The 25,612-nt window shown below is 40.6% G+C and overlaps 1 protein-coding gene across 4 annotated transcripts in view; it reads left to right on the top strand.

The window, feature by feature from the left end:
- Positions 1 to 3,309: 3,309 nt before the first annotated feature.
- Positions 3,310 to 25,612, top strand: part of LOC110532402 (vitamin D3 receptor A) — an 86,046-nt gene continuing 63,743 nt past the window's right edge. For 2 of the 4 annotated variants that reach the window (XM_021616277.3, XM_090184782.1), the window contains exons 1-2: positions 3,310 to 3,424; positions 3,904 to 4,045. The gene's annotated coding sequence lies outside the window, so the exon portion shown is untranslated. Of the gene's footprint in view, positions 3,425 to 3,903; positions 4,046 to 12,842; positions 12,942 to 25,612 lie in introns of those variants that run through there. The other 2 variants (XM_090184783.1, XM_021616278.3) reach the window with 2 other exon arrangements.

The following is a 25,612-nucleotide window of genomic DNA, read 5'->3' as shown; positions in this document are numbered from 1 at the left end:
GGACCATTCCAATCCTCATTTGGTAGGAAAAATGCATTCAACATGTGCCATCCCCAGACTGCAGGGAATATGTAATGTTGTAAGTCATGTCTTGTACTCCCATAATAAAACATAATGCAAGGAACTCAACTCTAGAAGAAATAATGTTCTCTAATGCAGCAATGTCATCATTTTCTAGAGGCTGATGATCACCTTAGATTGTAGGGGACAAGACAGGATGAAGGGCAAATCACTACATCTGCAGCAGCCAGGAGGGAAGATTGTGTCACTAACTCGGGCTGGAAGACAAAGACAGAAGCTGAGCATGCATGAAAAACTGACCATGGAATTTAATGAGCGCAAACTAATGTATTTAAAAGAAGAGCATGACATGAAGATGCACATCCTTCATGTTGAGTTGTCTATGAAGGAGGAGGAGAGAAACATGAAGCAGCAGTAGTACCAATCTTCTTCTCAAATAAGCACCAGTTCGGGGTCCCGGTATTTCCATTTGTGAATAAAAAATGTTTTGGATATTACTTGTTTCAATCACCTGAGCTGTCTTTGTTGGGAGAAGTGCTGCATAGCAAAAGCATCTCTGCAGGCGAGTCCATTTCTGTCATTCTCTGCCTCAACCATGGGAACCATCCTCATCTTCAATGCGAGGATCTGGGCAGCCATGCTGTTTGGGGTAATTGTGAAGCACTGCTGTTGGAATTATGACAATGCAGCATCTTCTTGGTAGAAAGCGCAATGTGTTTCAGAGACACTAGAAACAACTCTTTCATACACCAAACGTGCGCTCCACTACACCACAGGTGCCGATGTGAGCTTGGTTGTAGCGTTGTTGCTAAGGTCCTATTACATGAAGATGAGCCTTCCCCTAAGAGTCAGATGAAAGCCTTGGCTCAAGCAAATAAATTTTGTCAACAGCATTTTCTTTGTACATACGGAAATTGTCACACAAATTGATTTCATCAAAATCATTCAGAGGGTTGCTCCTCTCTATAACTGCCTTTCTGCCTGGCCTTGATGGTGTTCTGTGATCATCATTGAAAGTCCAGGCAATCAATTTTCCTCCATTGCCAAGGTCAACCTGGGGACCAACATCCATTCATCTGAAGTTTAACCTGCCTCTGGCCAGGTTTCATTTAAGGCTTCACTTAGATCTAGATTAAGGCCATTTCAGTTAGTCCAGTTTAAAAGTGCAATTTAGTCTATGATTAGGCTTAATCTGTGTGCGCAAAACCACCCTTTTATGTTGGTCTTTCCTTTATTTTGGCAGTTACCAGTATTTTTTCACATATTTGATTATGTGTTTATTACCAGGATGATTTGTGTTGTATTGTTTTTCTCTATACTTTATCTCAGAGGAAGGGTTATACGTAGATAGGTGAGAATCCTTTTCAGACAAAGCTGCTGCTTGTTAATGTTCCTCAAATAAGTGGAAATTGTCTATCAAACATTTCCCTTGGGTTAAGTGGGCTGGGAACTCACCCAAGCCGCCTACAGGCCTGTATAAAATGAAGTCAACTTTTGTAAATAAGGCATAATGCAGCAAGAGGTCACAATAAGTGTTAGGATTTATGAATATGACATATCATTGATCATTAAATGGTAAATGATTACTTTTATAGCGGATAGAGCCTCTATTTCAATTCATTTTAAACTTACTACATTCCCCATGAGTTCAAGTTCAAGACAGCATTCATAGAGTCATGGGCCTGGTCAGTGAGCTTTTATTTGCTTTTCCAGCTGGACTCACTGTGGCTCTGGGGCTTTTTAAATAGGACAGTCTGGGATATGTGCCCTTGTGGTGAACACAGTAAAAGCAGAACAGTAAACATGATGGACTGAAAATTGCAAACGTCCTTTGTGCATCATCCTTTAATACACATTTCACTCACCATCAAGAGCACTGGGCAAACGGGAATTTCCACCAATGGAGGTGAATCCAGAGAATTTGTGGCTTGTTTATGTTCCAGTGGAGTCTGCATTCGGGAGAGAGGATGCCTAGTGTATGGAGGGGGTGTGAGCATGGGGTGGAATTTGAGAAGGAGAGAGTGTCTCCTGTTCCTCAGTTGCACTGTGTTTACACAGTGGACACACCCCTGACCCAGGAACCACCACACACCCCCATGCCTCACTTCCCCCACATACACTGATCCGCCCCTCAGACACAAAGCCACAGGGATGGCCTAGATTCCTGCACGTGCAGACGCAGGCACATAAAGGCACAGGGAAAATATTACATGCCTGTTCTGTTGCACATGCGACCCACATACCTTGCCAGATGTTAATTTACATGTACACATAGCACAATGATGCTCATGCCAGATTCACACACTCCATCATATGCTGTGTGTATGAGCATGTTGAAAGACTGGACTACTAACAATTGCCTACACATTCACACACATGTATACGCCCACACAAGGTATGCAGACAAAGCTTCATGCGGTCACTGTTACACACTGAGCCCCCTCCTCCACACTACACACATCTCGCCATCTGCAGAGTGCTTTGTGAGGAGAGTTCTGGTAGGTTCGATTTGAGAGACACACCCAGGTCGCAGGAAACCATCCGAGTGGGGCCCATGTGACTCTACAACAACACCACTTTCCAATGAGTGATGAGTGAGCATGTGTCCTACTGTTCACAATATGGCTTTGAGGAACCACTTGGTGCTATAACAAATCTAATAGCCTACTGGTCAAAGATGTGGCTCTGGTTTAAAGGTCTGAAATTCTCTATTATTTGTAAGTGAAACCAACCTACCCAAGCTCAGCTCGCAACATGATCACTGACAGACAAAGAGCCCTGACAGTCATTCCTTCAGACTACCTCCAGAAAGGCATGTGCCCCAAGTTAAGCTCTATATCAACAACAACACTGGGCTGCATACAAAATCAGTTTCCCTAACCTGCATTCGTTTTCAATGCAGAGAGGAATAGAGGTTTTGATGCAGCCTTTGACAATGTATAATTCATAACCAGAAACACTTTACATTTTTGTATCCACATTGTTAATGTCTCTTTCTTGCAATATAATCATAGATCACTGTAGAAAAACAGCAACATTCTCCAATTCTCCTTTCAGTCATTATGAGAAATCCCCAAATACACATACATAATTCCAAACTTCACAACAGCCGAATTGTTTAGCGTTTAGCTGGTTTTCTATGACGTCAGGACACACCCCTACATGGCAGGGGGGCATCGTCTTCAATAAATTCCGAGGAGTTCTATTCGACCAAAAAGATGAGACTGTCATGCTCCTGTCCAATAAAAAGAGAGATTATTCTTACATGTTTGTTATGATTGGTTGCTTGCGGTGATATACTTACAGATATGCCTTTCTGCTGAGCTATGGGGCGGGACAACGCAGAAGTGGTGGTCGTAGCTATTTATGGGTAGATTAAAGATTTGCCTCCGTATGGATTAATGTAAGTTGTTTTACTAATAAGCTTACAATTAGGTCCTTATAACATACAAACGTTTTAAATACATTTGATAATGAGCCACTGACTTTTAGTAATATGTGTTTTGATGCGTTTGAGACTGAAAAAAATGGTTCGCTCGCGCAGCGCTGCACGCTTTGCTGGCGCTTCGCAACTGCGCGGCTAGCTCGCGGCATTTTAGCCAGCTAGTTTGTTAATATTTTAACATGCTGACAATGTAGTTAGTTAATGTAATTTTACTGCGTTTAATTTGGAAATGTTGGTGAATAGTATTCTTATATACTTTACGAGCTACTTAATAGGTCTACCTAGCTATCTTGCTACAATATTACTTGTTAGCGAGTTATACTCCTAACGTTAGCTATTTTGTTCTGCATAATAAATGTTTTGATTTATCGTCTTTAGTCATAGCTAGCCCGTTACGGTTACGTAAAGTTTGTGTGATCCATTGCCATTTCTTTCAGTTTAACACCAGAAAAGTTTCCATTGAACGAAGAATACGTTCACCAGCTACCAAACATTTGGAAAATTCTCGACCTGGCTTCAAGTTTAACAGTCCCGGAGACCCTACCCAGCAAAGTAAAGAAACGTGACATGCCACATCAGGTATGAACATAACTAGCATTATGCAAACTTGCTAAAAAGCTAACTAACGTTAGTCACAAACTCAATTCATCCAATACAGCAGGGACTGTGATGCAGCTAGTTGAGGAACGCTCTAATCCTTTCTCTTATCGAGGCTGAATTGAGTTTTGATATCTGGTCGCGGGATTTTCTAGCAACAACATTCAGTGCGGTTACATGCACACAAAAGCGATTATTTTGTATAGTCTGATTATTATAATAGTTAGATTAAAACGTTTACTTTGCAAGAAGAACCTAATAATCATTTTTACATGAACACATCTGAAATCAGGTTACCTGATGGTAATCTGATAAATGCAGAAAATAGTGCTGAGTGATAGGTGCTTTTTGGTTTCGGTTCGATCATAAAAAAAACTAACATCAGATGCATTATGTGGGTTGAATGCTGTAACAAGACAGAATAAAACGGGTAATAAAAGTCCCATGATGGTAGTGACTGCCCATTACTGCTTATTACTTATTAACTATTTATTCACATTACTTTACTTAATTAAAATGTTTCAGTTGTGTATATTATATTTGTTTTATTCACTGACTATTTCATTCCAAGTCATCTCATCTCTATAGAAGTGCTGCCTATGCTATCTGACAAAATCACTATTTTGTAGTTATTCAAAGTAAATGAGGCATACTTTTGAATATCAACTATCAATCACTGAATACCAACTATCAATCACTTAGATCATGTATTTTCAAGTAGATGCTTCCCAAAGCAACTGTTATTAGTTGTTTGAAAACCGAAAAGTAACTTGCTCGGCACTAGCAGAAAACTGGCAATCAAAATAAACGTTCCACCACAGCGAACATGTTATTTTTGCTAAGCGTATTCGATGCGGAATTCGTACATATAAAGTTTGAATGTGTAAGCTACTTCTAAGATGCATGCATTCAGTTCCGAACACAGTTCTCATGCTTAAGAGGGAGACTTGCTCGGCTGGTGCTAGCACATGCGCAGATTAACTGCACCGCTGGTATGTCGATTTTAAGGTAATTACGTGTCGTAATCATTTTGAAAGATTGCTTAGAAATCCAGGTGTTTTAATCTGCGAATGCTCTCTTGATTTTGACTTTACGCAGATTAAAGCTGCAATATGTAACTTTTGGGGACCTGAGCAAATTCATGTAGAAATGTGACTTATCGATCTGTCATTCTCATTGCAAGCAAGTCTAAGAAAAGGTACATCTGTTCTACCTTCCCATTCTTAATTTTTGTTTTTGCATCTTTTAGTTTCTGTTTTGTACACCAGCTTCAAAAAGCAGAAAAATACAATATTTTTGGTTATTGAAAAGATGTTTAACAGCGATTTAAATGGTACAATGATTCTTTACATTTGTTTTCTCACAAACTGAAATGGATGGATGGATTTTAGCAACTAGGAAATGGCAGTGATTTTTCTGCCTAGTGTACCTTTAAGATAAGATAAGCAGAGTATGGTGTTTACATGACTATTGCATAATCGGTTTAATATAATTTTTATTGGGTAAACTTATTAATTGTAAACCTACTTATTGAGTTACTATCAGTCGATCCTTGTGAAAATGTCAATTCTGAAAACGATTCTGTTTTTCCTGTACATCTGCGGTCCTGCTGAAATTCATATTTTTAATAACTTTTTGCTAATACGAACACTGACTTTAAAAAAATCTTAACATTTAGGTAATGTACTTTTACCTTTGCTGCTATTTCCCATAGAAACACATTGAATTACTCATTTGTACATGGCAAAACAGATAGTCAAAAAATAAATCATAAGTTTCTGACAGGTCTGTCCTAAATTGAATCAAATAGGCTTTGCAAAAATGTGGTAGAATGTTTATTTTGATTGCCGATTTTCTTTTACGTGCCATCAGGTAGCCTGCTTTTAAATGTGTCCATGTAAACAAGATTATTAGGGAAATAGTTATTCTTGAAAGCATGTAGATGTTTTTTTAAACTATTATATTAAAGGGAAACTCTGCAACTTCATATTTACTATCTCTGCAGCAAACCAATTGTCTACATATGTGAAAAAGGCACGTTTCTATCATCTGTGGTTAAAAAAAGATCAGAAAGTTCCTAAAAAAAATGCAGGGTAGGATTTAAATGTAAAAAAAACAATGATTTTCATAGCCTGCCATTTGTTTCTAGCCACACGGATGGTATTTCTTTCTTCCCAAATCACTGTGAATCTGTTTGAACATCACTGATTTTAAAATGTTTAAACTTTTGATATCAGTTAACTTCTTTACGTTCCATTTTTTCTTCTTCTGCGACTTAGAAATGTGACATTTTTTTCTTATGTAGACACTGGTTTGATGAGGATGGAGATAATGAATATGAGGTTGAAAAGTTTCTGAGTTGCCCTTTTTAATGAGTATCCACAAACCCTAATTACTCACTAAAGTAGCTGTATGGGTCCCAAAAAAAGATAAGGGAACTAAAATGTTACATTTTTTATTTCAACCCTTAGTTTAGTGTCTGAAATATCTCCATATACTTCCATTCATTTTTTAAAAACTGGTTCCAGGGACCTTCAAACGAGGCTTGTGGGCATCCTAGATCAAAGCGGAGAACACCTTTGTGAGAGTCTCTGGTTTCAATAGTGGTCATAATAGGCCAAACCATTTGGATGCTACAGATGTTTTCATGAGAAGACCAATTTTCGGGAAGTGTATGGTCTGACAAACACCACTGTAGCTCTGCCACCTTTCACCGCAGATGCGGAAGGGAGATATTGGCGGATGTGGTGGATTGAGACACAGCCCATGCAAAAAAAACATCTCTATCTAGGTTTGCAAACTGTCTGAAACTTTCCACTAAATTACCTGTAATTTCTCTAGAAATTTTCCATGGGAATTTAAGCCCTGGAATTTTGCTTAAATTCGTCAAAAAAGTTAGCTTGTAACTGAACTTTTTTTGTGGGATCTGATACACATAAGGAAATCTAGGTATTGTGGCTTATTTTGGTTAAACTATCCCCAATTCAATGAAATTGCAACCCTCTGCATGCACACTGCTTGCACACTAATGAGATTCTATTGAGCCCACACACTACTACACTGTCTGAGCCAAGGACTACATGCGTTCTGGTAAGTTTTGATTACAATACTGGGTGGGGTGAATATATTTTATGACACATGATTTGTTGTTAACTAGTAAATAGTAGCCTACAGCAAAGTGTGTTTAAATAATTTACAACTTGTTAACAATTTCTGCTAGTCAGTTTTTGCTACCATGTGGGTTTTTAGCTTGGTTAAGCCTGCTATAACTGAGTGTTAATTCACCTGTTTCCATACATGTTTCATTTTAAAACATTTATCTTATAAAGGAGTTTAATCTAACTGCTTAACTATTTATCTGTACATGGAATTATATATATTTTTTTACTAAGTTTTTATTTTATTTCATCAAATCTTTACAGGAAAAAGCCACAGGCACTATCTGATGTGTGGAGACATTTGACTGCAGCTAATATAGAAGGAGAAAAGCTGTGTACATTTGCTAATACTGTGCCAAATCATATGTGAAGAATGCAACAAAGATGCAGAATCATCTGGCCAAGTGCATAAAGTTCCCTCAGCACACGCAACAAACAAGCTCTGACAAAAGTCCCTCTACTTCTATTCAAGGTGAAAATTATGAATCTGACATCTTATTGATAGCAACAGCTCAGGGTCCTCCTGGAATCAGAAGTTTTTTTTTGACTCAATGGAGGAATGTAGTCAGAGATGCTGATGAATGTCTTGCTTGAGCCGTGTATGCAACTGGTTCACCTCTGATGCTCACAGGCAATGTGTGTTGGAAGAGATTTCTGAATGTTTTTTTCGCCCAGCATACACCCCTCCAACCAGACATGCTTTATCTACCAAGAGTTCAAGTGAAGGTCAAGCAAATCATAGAGAAAGCAGACTGTATTGCAATCATCTCTGATGGGTGGTCGAATATTCATGGGCAAGGAATAAGTAACTACCTCATCTCCACCCCTCAACCAGTATTTTACAAGAGCACAGACAAGGGACAACAGACACACCAGTCTCTACATTGCAGATGAGCTGAAGGCAGTCATCAATGACCTTGGACCACATAAGGTATTTGTACTGGTGACAGACAATGCCGTGAACATGAAGACTGCTTGGTCTAAAGTGGAGTAGTCCTACCCTCAAATCACACCCATTGGCTGTGCTGCTCATGCATTGAATCTGATCCTCAAGGACATCATGGCACTGAAAACAATGGATACACTCTATAAGAGAGCCACGGAAATGGTTAAGTATGTGAAGGGTCATGAAGTTATAGCAGCAATCTACTTCCCCAAGAAAAGTGAGAAAAATAAGAGCACAACATTGAAGCTGCCCAGCAACACCAGTTGGGTTGTGTTGTCATCATGTTTGACAGTCTCCTTGAGGGGAAGGAGTCTCTCCAAGAAATGGCCATATTACAGTCTGCCCATATGGACAGCACCATCAAGAGGATCCTCCTGGATGATGTATTTTGGGAGAGTGTTAAGCAGCCTGAAACTCCTGAAACCTATAGCAGTAGCCATTGCACAGATTGAGGGAGACAATGCCATCCTGTCTGATGTTCAGACTCTGCTTGCAGATATAAGAGAAGGAATCTGTACTGCCCTGCCCAGTTCACTGTTGCTCCAAGCAGAGGAAACTGTAGTTCTGAAATACATCAAAAAGCGTCTGATGAAGTACACTTCCCAGCAAGGGCTTTGGGATGGAGATGCAATATGGGATTCGTGCCAACATATCTCATCAGCCACCTGGTGGCAGGGACTTTGTTTATCTGAGGGTCTTTCCTCTTTTGCCTCCATCATCCTCCAAATCCCACCAATGTCAGCCGCCTCAGAGCGCAACTGGTCCTTGTTTGGGAACACACACCAAAGCAAGCAACAGTCTGACCAATACTAGGGTTGAGAAATTGGTGGCCATCCGGGCAATTTTGAGGCTTTTTGAGCCTGACAACGAGCCATCCTCAACTAGTTTGAAACATGAGGCCACAGAGTCTGAAGTTCAAGAGGTGGACATTGAGGAGGTTCAGGAATAAGACATGGAAGTCTGAGAGGAACACAACCAAAGCTTTAGTTTCTGGACTATCATTTTACAGATGTATGTTGAAAATGTTTTTGGGAGATGCGATGGATCATTGGGGATCATTATTCCCTTATCAGTATTCCCATGTGAAGCGTCAATTCATTTAATTAAAGTTCATTTCGTAACTAAATTGTTTTTTTTCTTCTATTGGAATGGTTTAATAATTTGCAGTTATGTCTACTTATGGTAAGGTAAAAGGTTTCTGTCTCCATATGATATTAAAACCTCTACATTTAAATGGTATCTTAATATTAATTGCATATAATCCCATGGAAAGTTTACACTTCTGAATATTCCCTAAAATGTGCAACCAATCTTAAACAGATGGATTTTTAAAAATGTATGTAAATTGTGTTAAAAGTAAGAAAAACAATGATTTTCAAAACCTGCAATGAGAGAGGGTATTTTTCCCCCCCATATCACTGCAAATCTGTGTTTGAAAATGACTTACTTTTTAACACACTTTTTGTTTTCTTCCTACAACTTACAAATGTGCCATTTTCACACACACACTGGTTTGATTCTGGAGATAATGAATATTAGATTGAAAGGTTGCTGTGTCGCCTTTTTAATCTGACTATCCACAATACTCATTATTGTGTGCATGTAACCCTACTCACTAAAGTAGCTATGTGGGTACTGTTACATCCTCCTGTATGTGAATCTATAGAGACATTCTCTGTTGCAGACACATTTCTAGTGACATGGCAGTGTTCATAACTTTACCAGACTATTAGCTTTTTTTTTACCTTAGTGGTTAATTTAATTTATTTATAATTTATTTCCCCCCCAAATTCTGTTCTCTCTGTTTTGTTGCTTCAGGTTTTCACTGTCAATCACTTGTTTAACACTTGCTTAAACCACAGACTACTTTTGAGGCCTGGGGAAAAATATCAAATGTTTTTGTTTGAGTAGTTACTCTTTTAATGGAAGTGTATACCAGCAAGAGACTGTTTCATTAGCAGTGTTTCTGTAACCCTCATGTGATTGCAGAGTTTGCTAAACAAATGGCCACTGGATTCATAGGCTAGTTTGTAGTTCACATTTAATTGAGAAGGTTTTGGGAAAGCCTTTCCGTCTGATTCAGAAGATGCTTATCGTTAGCATTGTCGCTAATGGCTACACATGTAGACATGCGTACGCACGACACACAGACGAGCATTCCTGTGCTTTTGCATTTTGTCTTATGATGCATTTTATTCATGTCTTACGTTTAACTTGGGAAAATGTAATGCATTTTCTAATAAGTTAATACATTTAGTTGATTTCAATAAAAGTTAAATTTATTTAAAAAATATTGTTAATTTTTATGTCTGGATTCTTTTCAGCGGTCTCTGCAGCGCAGACTGTTCCTAAATGTTGTAGTCTGGCCTTATTTGTGGTCTGATGTATGGATAAATTTGATGTTTTTAGCACCATTATCCCATAGGCTAAATCTCGTACCTCTGTGAAAAGAGACTTTGTCTACGGTACTTTTTGTGGCCGATGGCCATATTACGTTGGGAGTCACTGTATTGTTTCAGAAGCCATTACCATGCAGAGATCTTTGCTGGCATGGTTGGGCTGTTTGATGTGGTCAGATTGTGAGGCACTCCATGCTTTTCCGAGGCAGTGCTGATAAAACCCTTTACCCCTCACCTCCCCAGAGCAGAACAGAGGTTCACTTCGATAGGGAAAGAGCCAGAAGATTTAGCACTGCCAATGATCTTTGTTTACCCTCAAACTGTAGGCAAGAGTTGTTATCAAAGAGATTTTATGTGATGGTGGAGTTTGAAAATAATCATATAATTCTGCCAAGTAAGCATAGGCTACTTTGTAGTTAACATTTAATTGAGAAGGTTTTTGGGAAAGAGTTTCCATCTACCAGAAGACTTTCATTAGCATCATTGCTAATGGTTACACAGTGGTACACTCGCGCACCACACATACCCAAATGGGGAATTGTCAATGTCTCTTCAGAAAGTTGCAGGAGATACAAATCACTGATGCATTCTGTTCATGTCTTATGATAAACTTGGGCAAATTAATACATTTTCATTACATTTAGTTGATTCCCTAAGTGCCAATATGTTTTTGAATATTGTTGAATACGATTTTAATGTCTTGTATTCCTTCCGCGTTCTCCGCATTGTGCATTTTATATGGCCCTACATAATAGGCCCCCATTCAGGCAAGTGTTCCCAGCTCATCTGAGTTCTGCCCTAGTAGCTGGTTAGTTCAAAGTGCAGTACAAACTGTCAAGCAGAAATGTTTCCAACACCATAAACAAACACGTCCAAGTATCTTGGCTATTGCTGGTCTACAGCAATTCCCTGGCTTGTGGTGTGAGTGCACGTGTTGCTGTACAGACGGTGAGCTTTCTCTTGACGGCTCCCATATGGGCAAGGCTTGTGAAATTTTGTGTACATGCTTTGAAAACAGAACTGAAGGTGTATCATTTGTGTTCCCCCAACCACACATTGCAAACAAATAACTTGCTGTGCAGGAAGGCCCCTTGTGCATTGCGTAGGACCACCCAGCTATGAGTGACACGAGGGAGATCATTCAACAAGATAAAAATGGTCAGTTTTTTTAATGAGTGGAGACCCATGCCATTATTAATTAATACCCTTTGCCTCACTGTCTTTCACTATTTTCCTTGAAGATGCAGGTTACGCCTAAGTATTTAACTGTTAAATCACTACACTCCAGTAGCCTTGCAGCCTGAGTAGTGGATTACTTTGAAAAGGGGGCTAATGGTTTCCACATGAGTGTAATTGCAATGGAACAAAATAAGTGTAGGTATAATTCAGGCCTTTAGAAAAATCGCTGATGTTATAGTTTTGTGATTAGGCCTTGGCCTTAGGGGCTTTGAGATCCCCAGGGGTGGCCAATGTTTGTAACAGGCAAGCCAGGCGGCTTTCTATGACTGATCTGTACACCTTGACACTGTTAGTCTCCAAGCACGTTGACAGAAGCCACATGGCTGGTTAATCCTGTGCTAGCATTCAATACCGACAGAGAAAACGACAAGTTGAAGTACTCCATTGAATTATTTAAGTTTTAACAAAACCGCTCTTGGAGAGGACATTGACTTTTTCAAAAGGTTTTCATAGTGTTAATTTTTTTCTAAATAGGTGACTCGATCAATGGTAAAGGCCTTGCACAGTGCATACAACATGGAATTAAAGTTACCAGAGAACAAGGATTACTTCAGATTTGTTTTACTTTTGGCTACTCGATTACACTAGTTTAACTACCACTACCTTAATGTTTTTACTGCTACAATAACATTTGCTCGTAGTGCTCATTAAGCCTTAATGGGCAGTGTTGATGTGCTGCTGTGTAAAGTGTATCCCTGGGGCTTGCAGTGCAGGAATTCACATGCTTTTGTCCTGTGCAGGGTATGATCCCTGGACTTGGAGAGAGCATAGCAGTAGGGAGGGGCTGTGTTTTGTAAAGGACTCTGGTCTGAGCTCTCCCTCTCTGACCGGTTGTCCTCACAAAGAGGCCCAGCGCAAGGGGGGTATCCACTCCTCCCTCCCGCTCTCTCGCTCCCCTCCTTCCTCTCTCCGCAGCTCATGGGTCGAGTGGATCAGGGAGGGATGGGGTGTAAACTGAGTCCACTGGATAGGATTGGTTGAGAGACAACAAGCCCCCCACTGCAGCCTCCTCCCCTTCCTGTTTGTGTCCTAGTCATGCGCACCCCAGACCCCCCACCCCTCATCCTCACCACCGCCACTACTGCACAGAAGAGCTGCTGACTCCTGTGGATCTTCTGTGAATACAGAACACAGGGGTAAGCCCATGGAACAGGACTGAGCATGTTTGGCTTGAAGTGTTCTTCTCCACACTCTCTCCCTTTTCCTTCCACTCCTGTCTCTTCTCTCCTCCTGTTTTTGAATGGTTCTGATTTTCATTTTGGTGTCTGTCTCAGAGGTGTGTAATATGAGGTAGCTTGTTGAAATGTTTTTCTCGCTCTGGGTTTCTGTCTTTGTTTTCCTGTTGTTCTTGTCCTTGGTAGCATCTGTTTGGTTCTGTGCTGTTTTTTGGGGCCATTCTGAGGTCTTCTCGGGTCAGATTTGTTTTGTGTCTGTGCTTGTAGTCTGCCAGCTATAGTATTCTTTAAACCAACACCCACGTTCCTCTCTCTTAGGAACTCTGTCAGATCAGATGACAGATATTACCCAGTGACGCAGCATGCATTAGAGTGACTTAATGGGGTAGTTAGATATTCTTTTTTGTTTGGTTTCCTCTGGCATGATGTATTTGTCTGATTGCTGTATGTGGGGTTCCCTGTATGGATGTGAAAGCTGACACCACTATGCTTCAGTGACCTTTCTGCCTACACCACAGGCTACAGTTACGCTCATGCTGCGTTCCTGTGTTCACCTTTCATCCCAGGGATGTTATTGACTTAACAAAATGCTGTTGACTATTGAAATGGAGTACCTCTGGAATGCATATGGGAAACCTAAAGAGAACGGATACAATGTGATTGCAAATATTGTGCGAACTAAGGACATCTGACATTTATGCTTATTCTTTGATGCTGTTAACACAGGAAACCATTAAACCTTAGATTGGGGCTATTGTCTCTATTGCATAATGTGTCTGTAATCTCAACAATCATTTTTAATGCTCAATTGCACTGTTGTAGTGCGGGGTGTTAACATTTAGATGAAATTTGGATCCTTAACGTTATGAAAATCCTAGACTGAAATGTCCCCTCCACAAAATTAAAATCACAGTGCAGTTATCACAAACATTATTGTCCGTGTTATAGCCCAACTAGACAATAGGCTATAAAGGCCTGGGAAAAGTTGTGTTATTTAAATAAAACCAGAGCGGAAAAGGCTAACTTTGGTGAATTTTGCGAAGCATGCAAGACAGATTACCAAGACACATGCACACCCAGCCTGCCTCTCTCTCCGTCGCGCTGGCTCGCCTGGTGCGTATTCATTATGCTGATTATGTTACAAAACATTTCTTAAATGGGTGCAAATGGGACCTTCCTGAATTTGGCCAATAGAAACTCATTTTAGATGAATGATTACACCCCTGCTCTTTCTCTTTGCTAATGATGCAAGTGTATGTTGTGTGTAGAATATCCTTGCCTATTCATTTTTCTTAGGTAGGCTAGTTGAGAACAAGTTCTCATTTGCAACTGCGACCTGGCCAAGATAAAGCAAAGCAGTGTGACACAGACAACAACACAGAGTTACACATGGAGTAAACAATAATCAAGCTAATAACACAAACAAGTCAATGACAGTAGAAAAAAGAAAGTCTATATACAGTGTGTGTGCAAAGGCATGAGGAGGTAGGCAATAAATAGGCCATAGGAGCGAATAGTTACAATTTAGCAGATTAACACTGTAGTGATAAGTGAGCAGATGATGATGTGCAAGTAGAGATGCTGGTGTGCAAAAGAGCAGAAAATTAAATCAAATAAAAAACAATATGGGGATGAGGTAGGTAGATTGGGTGGGCTATTTACAGATGGACTATGTACAGCTGCAGCGATCGGTTTGCTGCTCAGATAGTTGGTGAGGGAAATAAGTCTCTAACTTCCGTGATTTTTGCAATTAGTTCCAGTCACTGGCAGCAGAGAACTGGAAGGAAAGGCGGCCAAATGAGGTGTTGGCTTTGGGGATGATCAGTGAGCTATACCTGCTGGAACTTGTGCTACGTGTGCGTGTTATCGTGAACTGAGATAAGGCAGAGCTTTACCTAGCATAGACTTACAGATGACCTGGAGCCAGTGGGTCTGGCGACGAATATGTAGCGAGGGCCAGCCGACTAGAGCATACAGGTCGTAGTGGTGGGAGGTATAAGGTGATTTGGTAACAAAACAGATGGAGCTGTGATAGACTGCATCCAGTTTGCCGAGTAGAGTGTTGGAAGCTATTTTGTAGATGACATCGCCGAAGTCAAGGATCGGTAGGATAGTCCGTTTTACTAGGGTAAGTTTGGCGGTGTGAGTGAAGGAGGCTTTGTTGTGAAATAGAAAGCCAATTCTAGATTTGATTTTGGATTGGAGATGTTTAATATGAGTCTGGAAGGAGAGTTTACAGTCTAGCCAGACACCTAGTTATTTGTAGTCGTCCACATATTCTAGGTCAGAACCCTCCAAGGTGGTGATGCTAGTCGGGCGGGCGGGTGCGGGCAGCGAACGGTTGAAAAGCATGCATTTGGTTTTACTAGCGTTTTAAGAGCAGTTGGAGGCCACGGAAGGAGTGTTGTATGGCATTGAAGCTCGTTTGAAGGTTAGTTAGCACATTAATGCTAAGTCCTACTCTACTGCAGTTGCGATACATTGCAAGCTAAGAAATTGTGAGATTAAGCATTACATTGCAAGATACAGCTTTTGATTGCCAATCGAAGGCCTAGTACACAGGTCTGACTGTCTAGCTGGGGGCCTATACTGTGCCTCTCTTTCTCTCTCTTATGAAAGATACAAGTGTTTGATTAGCTGCCGTACTTCAGAGAACAGTCTCCTCCGTTCCAAAAATACTGAATCTTAGGTGTCGATTCCTAGCGGAAACTAATCTTTACGCTCAGAAATATGAGTCGACGTGCAAAGTTGAGGAATCAATTATTTTAGTCAACTCACCACCACTACGTCGTTATCCTTTGGAAAAATAGCAGAGGAAAGGCAAGCAACAGCAACAAAGTTTAATGAGAAGGAAATGTAAACTTTGCGACGTGGAATTGAGGTAGGCCTACAATAATGTTAGTTGAGTTGCAATGCTTAACCATCTGAAACGGACACATGAGACCCAAGCACAGAAAGTCCGTGGCACCTTAATTGGGCAGAATGGGCTTATGGTAATGGCTGGAGCAGAATAAGTGAAATGGTGTCAAACACATGTTTGATGCAGGGGCATAGCCAGAATTCTTTGGGGGGATAGGTCTAGATAAATTTGAATAGGCATTTTTTTCCTACTTGTTTATTACATTTATTTTGCGATGTACACCGTATATTATTTCGTAATCCAATCATTTTATACTAGTGCATAGTACTTGGAGCAAACTTGTTACATATACAAATAATGACTTATCCCAGCATAATAAAATAAGACAGTTGCCAACAACATAAAACTGATCTTCAGGCACACTTTAATCTCGATGGGCAAATATGCCTATATTTGATGCTACCATGTATACCACGACAGGCAGTAGTACTATAAAAGGTACCTTTAGTAGACGTATCATAAGGCGTGACCTACATCACAAGGTGCAGACGGTGAGGCTTTGCGTTGACTATAGTGATGATTTCATCATAATCCAATGTATCCATCAGTTCACACTCAAAAGACAGCAAACTGAAGTGGATCAGCCGGGCGCTTGTCATTGATGTGCGAAGACTATTTAAAAAAAATCCTAGTTGTTGAGAAAAGTCTCTCTGCACTGCATGATGTCATTGGAAGTGTGACAGTGATTCTTAACAGAGAGTTTATATTAGGGAAAATATCATCAGGGCAGCTATCAAGTACACTCATTATGGAGGAAAAGTCACTCTTTCCCATGTTCATTTTGTGACTCAACTGCTGAATAAAAACAGTGAATTCAGCATCCTCAATTGATATTGCATAATGATCGCATATGGTCTTCAGCTGCTCTTTAAGGCCGCAGGTTTGGGATTCTTTGGAAAAGTAGACGCTTGCATGATCCCATATGTGTCTTCTTGAAATCTTGAGTTTAACTCAGTAATCTGTCTGTCTAGAATATTGTTCCAAAGTTGCCTCAGGTCACTGTCACTCTTGATGCTGGATCTTTTCCCTAATGAAGTTGTGACTACACTGACTACAGACAGTTTTCGCTGCCGTGATGCGCTCACATCCCAATTACTAATATCGTGCTTAATCATCATCTCTTCAGTTAGCTTGAACTTTATCAAAGTCTCCCCCGAGTTATCTCTGAATGTAGAAAAGCTGCTTTTAAGGATTTCAATTAAGCCAATACAGTCCGTCACAGATAATGTATAGCTTTGTAATCCCTTCGTAGCAAAATCACTAGTGTCAAACAATTTGCTAAACGTGACTAACAGGAATAAAAACGTATTGTTCTGGCTTTGTTGTAAGAGGGCATTGGCTTCTAGTTTGGTTTGTCCACAAGCCTCTGAAAAATCTGCAAGAACCATTTTGAACTCCAAAGTACATCTGTGGATCTTTCTAGTTCGATACAAGTTCTATCAGGATGCAACTCTTACTGCGCTTCTATGAATAGAGCATGTCAGTGGGATCCACTCATAAATGTGTGTAGCTGGTTTACTGTGTCAAAAAAAGTACTGACATGTCCCAACACTTTTGCCGCGGTATGATATGACTGAAGCGCCATCAAAACCCACACACATAGTGGGATCCAACTCCAGGGGTTGAAACACTTCAAGTATTTTCAGAGAAATTCCTTGTGCAGACAAATCAGCTGTTTCCATAAACCCAACAGCTCTTTCTTTAATCATTCCAGCATGAATGTATCGGATGCACACAGCAATAAGTTCTAATTTAGATTGTTCTTTACATTCATCTGCTATTATGGCAAAATACGCAGAAGGTGCAGAATGAACTTCATATTTTATCCTGCACAGTAACAATGATGCTGCACACTCCAGCAACTCGTTCTGAATTTTGGGGCTCATAAGTGTGGCATTGCGAGGTAGCTCATTAAGCCTATTTTGTATTTCTGATTCATACTTTGAGATGAAATTTAAGATTTCTAAAAAGTTACCTTTTGTTGATTGCCTCTTCGGTTTCTCTATGCCCTCTGAGTGGAATATCCTGCTCTGCACACATTAGAACAATATCTATGACCACTTTAACATGTGCACAGTTTCTTTCTATGAAATCCATGTTTGCATCACCATGTATTTGGTTTAACTCAGTCCCACGACTTCTAGGCCTATGGGTCGCCTTGTAGGATTCACAATTTGCAAGGGCACTAGCATGTAATTTTCTATTCTCATGTTTGCAGCAAGCATTTCTTGTGAGTTTCCAGTTTTTAAATCCATCTCGTACAAATCTGAATTTGACATTTGCCCCAGGAAAGTGACTGCAAAACTTACAATAAATTGCATCTTTTGCTTTACTATACTCAATCCACACAAACTGGTCCACCTTGAAGAGAAGCAGCGTGATTTATCATACTTGAAGGGAACTATGCTAGCTTTGGTTGACAGGCTGGTCCATCAACGGCAGACAAATCTGTCGGTGGACCTACTGCAGGTTCACCCCCGCCCGCAGCATCAAGAACGAGAGGAGACTGTGGGGTAGGCAAGCATGCCTGGCTCAACGTGGCATTTGTGGTTGTGATGGCTTTTGCCATTGTTTCTATCCTGGTGCCACCTGTTAATGTCTCATTCTGGAAGATATCGGTAGATTGAGCCAAATTATTTTCTGGCACACACTTTTCAAACACCCAGGCCTACCTGTGGCTACGCCGCTCGTTTGATGCCATTCGCTCCTGCAGTTTTACTATGAGCCGTCCTCCCCTCAGCCTCCACTGGGCCCAAGCCATTGCAGGCAGCAGCGCAGCTGCACTATGATTTTTTTTGTTGTTGCATTTTAATGGACAAAGTGTCTTAAAGATTGTCAAATTGTAATATCCCTAGTTGTAGTCGTCAAGTCATACTGACTATAACAAAAGTGAATTGACTGACTGGTCTAAGATCTGAGGGACTTGCTTCTTTGAGAGTGGTAGGCATGCACAGTAGTGACGGGTCAGCTATTTGTTTACCTTCCCGCAATTGGTAATAACCCTCTTTCGGCAACCGCCCGACAATATGTGATAAAGTGAAAATCTGAGGCCCGACCCTCCCCTGCAAATATAAAGAAAATGTGTTGTACAGTCAGATGGCAGAGCAAATATTTTTGGTGGGATAGGGCTATCTTTGTGCTTAGAATTTCTGACATTTTGGAAGGCTACTTGTTCGCTAGAGAACACATTATCACATGTTATAATACCTTTAAAACGATAACCTGCACTCCAGATCGCCAAATCAGCCAATAGATGGTATGGGCATACTTGTCTAGAACACATCCATCAGTCTATATCGTCATGACAGAGTATGTGCCGTCAGATTAATACCCTTAATACTGCAAAGCAGTTTTCCCCTCGGCTCCCTGCCAGCGGGTTCTTGCCCTTTGCACGTTTCCATTGCAAACTCAGCAACTCAGTTTTGAGCTAAACACATGATCTCTACCAGATTCAAAATTGTGAGAATGTAACTCCTAAGTTGATAGTGCAGTGTGTTTCAGGGATTTTACAGCTAGCTACCAACGTCACATGCTGATACTGACTTTGGTTTTATTGTATGTAGCTATGTTTTCTAACTAGCTAGCCAGCCTGTACAGAGGTAGCATTGAGTTTTGTACCAAACAAATTTCCAAAACCATTTTCATGTGTTGCTTCCTACCTTATCACAATTAAATGCAAAAAAAAAGCATGGTATGTTATTACATTTTCCCTATTTAACCCCCTTTCGGTATTTTAAAGGAGTAGTTCATTATTTTACTACATGATGTTAGACTACTTTCAGGGTGAGGAACATCTATGGGCCGGGAGAAATTGTAATCCATGGTTCGGTTTTCTTAAAAAATTCACTACAAACTTCAGCTAACTCTAGCTACCGCTACCTAAAATGAAATGGTAATGATAGGAGCATGTGAACACGTATTTATTATTTGATTCAAAATGCAGAAATCACTCCATTTCCTGGTTACAAAAGTTCTAATAGTTTGCCTAATTTCAGTTTGTGACAAAACAAGCAAGTATAGTGTGGAGAATCATTGTACTGTCTAAACCGCTGTGAAATATGCTTTCCATAACCAAAAATATTTTGTTTATTCAGCGGTTTAAAACTGGTGTAAAAGACGCAAAAACTAAACTTAAGAACGGGAAGAATAGAAATAGTGCTCGTAACAGATCTATAACACTAATTTCTATGGGAATTTGGTCAGGTTGACATATTGAAGCTTTAAAATGGCCAAATCACCTTTAAGTAACATCAAACCAAATATGAAGTTGATTTCCAGTGATTGTGGTCACAGGTGATTTCAGGCCCCCACCACTGCCATTTTAGATTTTTAGCTGCATATTGTAGTGGCGGTTTAAAGAACCAATCTATGGAGCAGAATTTCTTCTTTCTCATAGCCTACTTTCAGGGTGAGGAAACATCTAACATGTTGTAAAATAGTAAACTACTCCTTTAATTTCCCTTAGCCAGGAATTGAAATCCTTCAATGGATCTGCACTCATAACTCTGTCCTGTGTGCCAGCTGGGCCTGGTCAGCTTTAGTAGATGTAGGCTACAGCAGTAGTGTAATGGTGGTGCAGTAGTAGTGGATGATGTGAATGGTAGGCTGCAGCACACTCCCCCATTGCAGTACCAGCCAAGAGCCAACAAAACTGTGCCTTTTTCTCCTGTGTACTGCTGCTGCATTAACACAGACAATCCGTCGTTTCCCTGAGTAAGGGTGGGAGGGAGAAACGAACTAAGCCAACACCAAATAAGAGTGAGGTAATGATTTTCGGAACTGCCTCTCTCCCGCTCTCTCTCATTATTTTCCCCATATGGGCTTGGTTGTTGTTTTTCCTCCCTCACGTAGGTTTCATGTGGGAGCGACTCATGCCTGGCTGAGGAATACAGAGAAACATCCAGCTCCTCTCTGGACTGGAGGGACAATGTAGCTGTTTGCTGCTGTGCCCATTCTGTCCATAAGGCCTTGTTGTTTACACTTCTGTTGGATAGAGGTGGTGTACCAGATTTTGCAATCAGATATTCACTGTTCACTGTTCAAACAGATGTTTTACTGTGATCTGATTTATGATTTTTAAAATTATGATTGGTCAATCTGATTTAAATCCTCTGTGATAATTCAGTGATAGAGAATTATTTGACTCCATGGCAGACAGCAGTGGTTGGATCCACCAGTGTGTATGTGTAGTTTGGGGCTTGGCTGTGTGGAGCCGAGTAGCTTTCCCTGCAGGTACCTCCCACACTGTACAGTAATGAACTCTGACTCTTGCTGTGTGTGAGGTCTTTTTCTGCTGTCCTAGACAAGTGTGGTAAGTGCAGCAAGTGGGTCTTGAATTAGTGGCATCTATGTGCTTTCCCCACTTGCCCTCTTCCACGTTTTGCTATAAATCTCCTCCCCTGACTTCAGCTGTGGGCTGCATTTGCGCTGGCATGATTGTCTACTCACCCACTCGCTCGCTCACTCACTCACGCTCTTCCTCGCTGTCAGTTTCTGGAACAGCCTGTAGATTTGTTTTTTTTCTTAAACGGATGTAGCAGGCAGCGATGGATGAGTCATTTTCTTTGTTGCGTGTAAACCTTTTTTCCACATCTCTTTTTTTATCATTAATTGATGCCAGGGTTGCGTGGTGGAATATATTTTTTTCCTGTTCTTTTTGCAATGGTGGAGATGTGTGGAGGGAGATTCAGGGCTGGCTGAATCCCTGAGCAGATGGAGTGGTGGTGTGTGTCTGCTGAAGATGTGGGTTTGGACACCTGACACCAGGAAGGGTTAATATTAGGTGAACTCTACAAAGTGAGTGGAAAGCAAAGTGCTCCAAGCCAATTACAGACCTACTGCAAATCATCTATTTTCTAAGAATTAAAAAAATATTTAAATATGATTTATTAGAAATATTTTCATAGTTTCTTATACTCATGATGGTTAATTTATGTCTACCCCTTTAACACTAGAACCACTAAAGCAGTCATTCTGACTGCTCATGATTATGAAACATTTTCTCTGCCATTTTTAAAGTCATGACCCCCTCTGTCCTTGACTTTTCCTAAATATTTCAACACGCTGCTGTTTAAATGTTAATATCACAAACAGAACTGGAGTTATAACAAGTTTTAGGAGGGTATGTCATTTAAAAAAAAAAAAAAAAGGTTTTCCCTCATTGCCCCGCTTCCCGACAGTAGGGCCGATCTGCGCCTTCTCCCAAGTTGCCTCAACTGAACCTAAACTATACCGCCACTAATTTAATTTATGTATCTCAACAGATGAAATGAATGAAGTGAAGTATGATGGGTGAGTTGATGAGCGAGGGGAAGTGAACAATACATAGTTATGTAATCACCAATTGTGAATGAAGAACATGGTGGGCTGTTCTGCTTTTTAATTTTCTAATTATAATCTCAAAATGGTATGTACCCTATCTCAGTCCACCAAATCCAAGCCGTTTTAACAGTCTACTCTGGCCTACTTGGGAGTACACAGTGAGAGCGTGCACAATTTACCATGTCAAGAAGACCAAGACGAATGGATGCACATGCTAGGTTAGCGCTGCTACAAGAGCTGAAGGAAAACTACTTGGATAGTGGGAAAGAAATTAATCATGACATCTCTGATTATTCTTCTGATTCTGGGCTTCAGCCTGAAGAGCAAAAAAGCCAGAACGGTGCACACTGAGCAGGGGCCCCGCTCCACCACCCAAATGAAACGGTGAGAGGGGAAGGGACGGCACCATTTGGATAGAACAAGCCGGTGACAATGTTACGGGACAATTATCAGCACAAAATGTCAGGCCCTACACCTCTTAAGCAAAAAACATCAGCAACGCACTCACCAGCTTTCATTGTTTATGTGAGATGGACAATGCTACAGCACATCAGGGACAACTGCGTCTGAAACACTGCCTGGGATCTGTCTGTTGATGAGCTGGAAGCATTCATTTCAATCCTGTGTGTATGTGGAGCATTCGGTGGAAAGAGCGTGTATATGGAGAGCTTCTGATCAGATGTATTGGATACCTTTATTTGGAGAAACCATGTCACGGGATTGCTTCAGAGATCACGTGTTACCTTCATTTTGATGACTAAGAAACGTGACCATGACGCCTGGAAACAGACATTCACTGTGGTGTCCTACATATAAATAATTGACTATTGGTGACTGCTGTCATATCCCCACTATTTTTTTATTATGCCATTCATTTATTTTGTGCTGAATTTCTGAGCCAGAAAGAAAATGTAGCTCCAGTAAAATGGGTATTTAAAAAAAAAAAGAAGTTTTGAATGGTTTGAGCTACAGACAAGCGGTTTTCTGTATTGTGAAGGTGCAACCACAGGCACAAAGCCATGCTCTGTTTGTTTCTATGGCAAAGGCTGTGGTATGCCTAATCAGACTTGCCTGTGCTAATGGTTTTCAGAAGTAAAAAATGGCACATGTTTAAAATCTGTGAAATTTTAAAATGTATTATCTGAGCGGCGCTAGTGCTCCCAAGTAGGGATGTTAACCGATAATCGGTTAGCCGCCGAAATTACATTTGACTGGTTATGCTTATCGTCTATAGGTTTAATTTGTGTAATTTAGTTTAAATTGGTGCGTATATTTTCATTACCCATCACCTGTCAGCTGGTTTTGGAGTGAAACGTGCTTTTATAAGCCCAATCATTTGCAACAAATAGCAATTCTAAATGCAATCGTGTATTAAACTGTAACGGCTATGATTTTTTTTTTAATTACTTTTTCTTTTCTCAACTCGTAATTTAAGCTTGCATCCCATTCTCCATTCGAGTGCATAGGCTATCAGTGCGTCACCCAATGTCAGTTCCAAGTATGCATGCATAGCATTTTCTGTTGGTCTCGTCATTTTACTGTTTGGAAAACGTTTAACCATTTGTTGACTGGTTAATGAGGGTCGGTTAGTCGGCTGAAAAATGTACCGACATGTGCGTCCCAAGTCAAAATTCCACAGGCATTCCTGTGAAGTAAAAAAATATATAACAAGATCAGGAAAGGATTGGTGGCACACCTGAGTTCCTCAAGGTTTAGAGCCACTTATAGATCACAGGACTTTATAGATCCTTGGTTTGTAGGCTCTCTTATTTTTCCCCTCTCCTCTGAGACGGGCACTTACAGTGGGGCAAAAAAGTTTAGTCGGCCACCAATTGTGCAAGTTCTCCCACTTAAAAAGATGAGAGAGGCCTGTAATTTCATCATAGGTACACTTCAACTATGACAGACAAAATGAGAATTATTTTTTCCAGAAAATCACATTGTAGGATTTTTTATGAATTTATTTGCAAATTATGGTGGAAAATAAGTATTTGGTCACCTACAAACAAGCAAGATTTCTGGCTCTCACAGACCTGTAACTTCTTCTTTAAGAGGCTCCTCTGTCCTCCACTCGTTACCTGTATTAATGGCACCTGTTTGAACTTGTTATCAGTATAAAAGACACCTGTCCACAACCTCAAACAGTCACACTCCAAACTCCACTATGGCCAAGACCAAAGAGCTGTCAAAGGACACCAGAAACAAAATTGTAGATCTGCACCAGGCTGGGAAGACTGAATCTGCAATAGGTAAGCAGCTTGGTTTGAAGAAATCAACTGTGGGAGCAATTATTAGGTAATGGAAGACATACAAGACCACTGATAATCTCCCTCGATCTGGGGCTCCACGCAAGATCTCACCCTATGGGGTCAAAATGATCATAAGAACGGTGAGCAAAAATCCCAGAACCACACGGGGGGACCTAGTGAATGACCTGCAGAGAGCTGGGACCAAAGTAACAAAGCCTAGCATCAGTAACACACTACGCCGCCAGGGACTCAAATCCTGCAGTGTCAGACGTGTCCCCCTGCTTAAGCCATTACATGTCCAGGCCCGTCTGAAGTTTGCTAGAGAGCATTTGGTTGATCCAGAAGAAGATTGGGAGAATGTCATATGGTCAGATGAAACCAAAATATAACTTTTTGGTAAAAACTCAACTCGTCGTGTTTGGAGGACAAAGAATGCTGAGTTGCATCCAAAGAACACCATACCTACTGTGAAGCATGGGGTGGAAGCATCATGGTTTGGGGCTGTTTTTCTGCAAAGGGACCAGGACGACTGATCCGTGTAAAGGAAAGAATGAATGGGGCCATGTATCGTGAGATTTTGAGTGAAAACCTCCTTCCATCAGCAAGGGCATTGAAGATGAAACGCGGCTGGGTCTTTCAGCATTACAATGATCCCAAACACACCGCCCGGGCAACGAAGGAGTGGCTTCGTAAGAAACATTTCAAGGTCCTGGAGTGGCCTAGCCAGTCTCCAGATCTCAACCCCATAGAAAATCTTTGGAGGCAGTTGAAAGTCTGTGTTGCCCAGCAACAGCCCCAAAACATCACTGCTCTAGAGGAGATCTGCATGGAGGAATGGGCCAAAATACCAGCAACAGTGTGTGTGAACCTTGTGAAGACTTACAGAAAACATTTGACCTCTGTCATTGCCAACAAAGGGTATATAACAAAGTTTTGAGAAACTTTTGTCATTGACCAAATACTTATTTTCCACCATAATTTGCAAATAAATTCATTAGAAATCCTACAATGTGATTTTCTGGATTTTTTTTTCTCATTTTGTCTGTCATAGTTGAAGTGTACCTATGATGAAAATTACAGGCCTCTCATATTTTTAAGTGGGAGAACTTGCACAATTGGTGGCTGACCAAATACTTTTTTGC

This window comes from Oncorhynchus mykiss, chromosome 9 (assembly GCF_057628025.1).
Source record: "Oncorhynchus mykiss isolate SJ-2025 chromosome 9, ASM5762802v1, whole genome shotgun sequence".
Taxonomy (NCBI): Eukaryota; Metazoa; Chordata; class Actinopteri; order Salmoniformes; family Salmonidae; genus Oncorhynchus; species Oncorhynchus mykiss.
The sequence above is the reverse complement of the archived record's forward strand: the minus strand, read 5'-3'. Positions and strand labels throughout refer to the sequence as shown.